This window comes from Orcinus orca, chromosome 4, assembly GCF_937001465.1.
Source record: "Orcinus orca chromosome 4, mOrcOrc1.1, whole genome shotgun sequence".
Taxonomy (NCBI): Eukaryota; Metazoa; Chordata; class Mammalia; order Artiodactyla; family Delphinidae; genus Orcinus; species Orcinus orca.
The window spans coordinates 96,940,317-96,946,022 of record NC_064562.1 but is presented as its reverse complement, the minus strand read 5'-3'; the positions used below and the strand labels follow the sequence as shown (position 1 = coordinate 96,946,022).

The 5,706-nt window shown below is 35.0% G+C and overlaps 1 pseudogene; it reads right to left on the bottom strand.

Annotated features, from left to right (window-relative positions):
• Positions 1-4,934: 4,934 nt before the first annotated feature.
• Positions 4,935-5,279, bottom strand: LOC117195378 (40S ribosomal protein S26-like; annotated as a pseudogene).
• Positions 5,280-5,706: the final 427 nt, after the last annotated feature.

Genomic DNA, 5,706 nt, shown 5'->3' with positions numbered 1-5,706 from the left:
CACTTTTGAAATTCTAGTTCCACTCTGTGGATTTTATTTTTTGTCTTACATCTTTAACGGGTAAGCTAATAAGGTAAAAAATAAATATACTTATTTTACATATGGTATACATTAATTGGTTTCAATATTTTAATATTGGTTACTGGAACAAATATCTTTATTAAATAGCATCGAAACTCAACCACAAAATGATATTGCTATTAAATGACATTAAATATTCATGTTAAGGAGTGTGTTTTATTTCTTATTTATTTTTAAATGTTTTACCTGGGGGCCTACCAACTATAAGGATGATTCAGTCAGTCTAGAAGCTCCTTATACCTGGATCTCACCCCACCACTTCCTCACCAGTGACTCAGGGCCCCATGGGAGTCTGTGAGGTAACTGCTTCTTTTTTTTTTTTTTTTGGTGTTAGTTTTTTTAATTTTTTTAATTTTTTTTTATTGGAGTATAGTTGATTTACAATGTGCTGATCTCTTCTGTACAGCAAAATGACTCAGTTATACACATATAGACATTCTTTTTTTATATTCTTTTCCATTATGGTTTATCCCAAGATATTCAATATAGTTCCCTGTGCTATACAGTAGGACTTTGTTGTTTATCCATCCTATATATAATAGTATACATCTGCTAATCCCAAACTCCCAGTTCTTCCCTCTCTCTTCCCCCTCCCACTTGGCAACCAAAAGTCTGTTCTCTATATCTGTGAGTCTGTTTCTGTTTTGTAGATAGGTTCATTTGTGTCATACTTTAAATTCCACACATAAGTGATATCATATGGTATTTGTGTTTCTCTTTCTGACTTACTTCACTTAGTATGATAATCACTAGTAGCATCCATGTTGCTGCAAATGGCAATATTTCATTCTCTTTTTATGTCTGAGTAGTATTCCCTTGTATATATATACCATATCTTCTTTATCCATTTGTTTGTCGATGGACGTTTAGATTGTTTCTATGTTTTGGCTATTGTGAATAGTGCTGCTATGAACATAGGGGTGTATGTACATATTTTAATTATAGTTTTGTCTAGGTATATGCCCAGGAGTGGGATTGATGGATCCAATGATCTTGAACTGGAAGAATTAATATTGTTAAAATAGCAATATTACCCAAAGAAATCTACAGATTTAATGTGATCCCTATCAAAATAGCCATGACATTTTTCACAGAACTAAAACAAATTATCCAAAAATTTATATGGAACCATAAAAGATCCAGAATTGCCAAAGCAATCCTGAGGAAAAAAAAAACAAAGCAGGAGACATAACTCTCACAGGTTCAGACAATACTACAAAGCTACATTAATCCTAACAGTGTGGTAATGGTACAAAAACAAACATGGGATCAATGGATCAGAATAGAGAGCACACCTATGGTCAGTTAATCTTCAACAAAGGAGGCAAGAATATAAAATGGGAAAAAGAGTCTCTTCAGCAAGTGGTACTGGGAAAGTTGGATAGCTGCATGTATATCAATGAAGTTAGAACACATTTTCACACCATACACAAAATAAACTCAAAAAGTCTTAAAGATTTAAACATAAAGCATGACACCATAAAACTCCTAGATGAGAGCATAGGCAAAACATTCTCTGACATAAATCATACCAATGTTTTCTTAGATCAGTCTCCCAAGGCAATAGAAATAAAAACACAAATAAATAAATGTGACCTAATCAAACTTACAAGCTTTTGAACAGCAAAGGAAACCACAAAAAAATTTTAAAAAAAGACAACTGACAGAATGGGAGAAAATATTTGCAAATGATGTGACAGACAAGAGCTTAATCTCCAAAATATAAAAACAGCTCATACAACTCAACAACAAAGAAACAAAAAAACAATCAAAAAATGGGCAGAAGACTTTAATAGACATTGCTCCAAAGAAGACATACAGATGGCCAGTAGGCACATGAAAAGATGCTCAACATCACTAATCATTAGAGAAATGCAAATCAAAACTACAATGAGGGCTTCCCTGGTGACGCAGTGGTTGAGAGTCTGCCTGCCGATGCAGGGGACACAGGTTTGTGTCCCGGTCTGGGAAGATCCCACATGCCACGGAGCGGCTAGGCCTGTGAGCCATGGCCACTGAGCCTGCGCATCCAGAGCCTGTGCTCCGCAACGGGAGAGGCCACAACAGTGAGAGGCCCATGTACCACAAAAAAAAAAAAAAAAATCTACAATGAGGTATCACCTCACACCAGTTAGAATGGGTATCATCAGAAAATCTACAAACAACAAATGCTGGAGAGGGTGTGGAGAATAGGGAACACTCTTGCACTGTTGGTGGGAATGTAAATTGATACAGTCACTATGGAGAACAGTATGGAGGTTCCTTAAAAAACTACAAATAGAATTACCATATGATCCAGCAATCCACTACTGGGCATATACCCAGAGAAAACCATAATTGAAAAAGACACATGCAACCCAGTGCTCATTGCAGCACTATTTACAATAGCCAGGTCATGGAAGCAACCTAAATGCCCATCAACAGACGAATGGATAAAGAAGATGTGGTACTTATACACAATGGAATATTACTCAGCCATAAAAAGGAATGAAATTGGATCATTTGTTGAGACGTGGATGGATCTAGAGACTGTCATACAGAGTGAAGTAAGTCAGAAAGAGAAAAACAAATATCGTATATTAATGCATATATGTGGCACCTAGAAAAATGGTACAGATGGACGGGTTTGAAGGGCAGAAATTGAGACACAAACGTAGAGTACAAATGTATGGACACCAAGGGGGGAAAGCAGTGGGGTGGTGGGGGTGTTGGTGTGATGAGTTGGGCGATTGGGATTGACATGTATACAATGATGTGTATAAAATTGATGACTAATAAGAACCTACTGTATAAAAAAATAAATAAAATTAAATTAAAAAAAATACAAAACAAAAAACCACTACAATGAGGTACCACCTCACACAGGTCAGAATGGCCATCATTAAAAAGTCTACAAATAACAAATGCTGGAAATGTTGTGGAAAAAAGGGAACACTTCTACACTTTTGGTGGGAATATAAGCTGGTACAGCCACTATAGAAAAGAGTGTAGAGGTTCCTCAGAAAACTAAAAATAGAATTACCAAATATTTTCTTTTTAAAATGTTAAGTCCTACAGTTGTGTTTTTAGTTTGTTTATCTGTTTGTGTTTTTATACTATGACCCCTGAAATTTTCCAGCCCTGATTGTTCATAAAGTTTCTGACATACAATATAGGTAGCATTAAGAAATTAAAGAATAGTCTATTTTAAAGTGGTGGTAATGTAAATCCATCACTGTTTATATTCAAGACATTGCCATATGTCATTCAGTATAAAAAATTGGGGAGATTTTTATGATAGGAAATTAGGATGGTGGTGGGATGAAGGGAAGTGAAAAAGATGTTGGGGAAAAAAGTCACCTTTTCATGTATTATCAATCATATAAAGAGTAATTGCAAAATAAAGACTGAAACAACAACCAAGTGGCAGAAATTAAGAATGCTCAAAAATAAGAACAGAGGAGGAATGTAGGTAAAAAGTAAGAAATAAGAAAGCCTTCTAGCAGCAAAGCTGGGAAAAAGCCAATAAGCATTCCCTACTTCTAATAATGATTTTTTCAAGAGTTTGCTAGCTAGGATTACTAGTTTTTTCTGGCAATGAACTTTGTACAAGTGTTTTTTTTCCCCCATTTTTAATGACATTTGTTCTTTTCTTTCTAATTTTATGAGCAATACATATTCATTGCAGACAATATGTATATGTATGTATATACAATATGTATAAGAAATACATAAAAGCCTAAAGTAGAAAATATCAATCACTCATAATCCCCATCTTCCCCAGAGATAACCACCATTAGCAATTTGATGCATTTCTTCCCACTGTCTATGAATTTTTTTAACTGAAATATAATTGACCTAAACATGTTAGTTCCAGGTGCACAACATAGTGATTCAATATGTGTATACATTACAAAATGATCATGATAAGTCCAGTTACAATCTGTCACCATACAAAGACATTACAATGTAATTGCCTATATTCCTCATGCTGTACATTTAATCCCCATGACTCATTTTTTTGTAATCAGAAGTTTGTACGTCTTAATCTTCCCACCTATTTCACTCATAACCCCCTCACTTCTCTCTGCTTTGGCAAACAACTGTTTGCTTTCCGTATCTGTGAGTCTGTAATGTTTTGTTATGTTTGTTCCTTTATTATTTTTTTTTTAGATTCCACATATAAGTGAGATCATATGGTATTTGTTTTTCTCTCTCTGACTTATTTCACTTAGCAGAATATACTCTAGGTCCATCCACGTTGTCACAAATGACTACATTCTTTTTTATGGCTGAGTAATATCCCATTGTATATATATGCCAAATCTTTGTCCATTCATCTATCAATGGACACAGGTTGCTTCCATATCCTGGTAATTTTAAATCATGCTTCAATGAACATAAGGGTGTATATATCTTTTTGAACTACTGCTTTTATTTTCTTCAGAAAAATACTCAGAAGTGGAATTGCTGGGTCATATGGTAGTTTTATTTTTAATTTTTTTGAGGAACCTCCATACTGTTTTCCATAGTAGCTGCACCAATTTACATTTAGCAATGCAAGTGTTGTTTTGTTAATTGTCTTGCACTTTATCAATGCTATATCTCTCTCAAAATTAAATGAGATATTTAACAATCTAATATGCCTATGCCATCATCTTTATAAACCAGATAACATCATTCCCCTGCTTATAACCTTCAAATGGCTTCTTCATGACATTTAACATGACACCCAGACTCTTAGCATCACTTTTATCTCTCTAAAGTCTAAACAACCTCTCCTCACTCATTCTTTTCATTTTTTTAAAATTGTGATTTCCATTTTATTGTTTTTTCAGAGAACAGTATTTATTCAGTCTTTAATGACTTAGCCCTTACATGGGCTTTGGTGGAGGTCTTGGGGCAGCACTCACAGGTGTAAATTGGGGTGGAGGTATTCAGTCCTTTCAGCTTCAGGAGAACAATTCCTGAACAACTTGCTGTAAATGGCACAACTTATGCAGTAATGTAGTTTCGCATACATCTTGGGAAGCACATAGGTGTCCAAAACATTCACTTTGGAAATGTCCCTGATGGCTGCAGCCTCTACGATGTTCCAAATGACCAACTCCTTAATGACCTTATCTTTGCATGTATCAGGCACAGTTGGTGCAGCAAATAGGCTGCACCTGGCCTCGGCCCTTTTTGGCACAACCATTGTTCCTTCTTTTCTTAGTCATCTTGGAAATGAGGAGGAATGAGAGCTCACTCTTATCAAATGACAATGAATGTTTTGCTGTTCTTAGAACAATCTAAATTCTTTCATCAATTTTCCTGTTCAGGATTTTTGCACCTGCTTCTTCTTTTGCTGCGAGCTCATTTCCTCACCTTTTCACATAGTTTATGTACATCTTTGCTCAAACATCATCTTCTCAGGAAATCTTTCCTTTATCATGTTGTCCAAAATACAACTATCACTACCCCAGGCCAATCACAAACTGACAATCACATTTTATTTTCCTTCACAGTATATCTCCACATGATATATTACAGAATTTAAAATATTATAAAATACATCTTTGTACATGTTTTGCCTCCTGTTTCCATCCCCCAATAAAATTTATGTTTCATGAGCAATGGGACATTATTTACTGATCAAATGCAAAT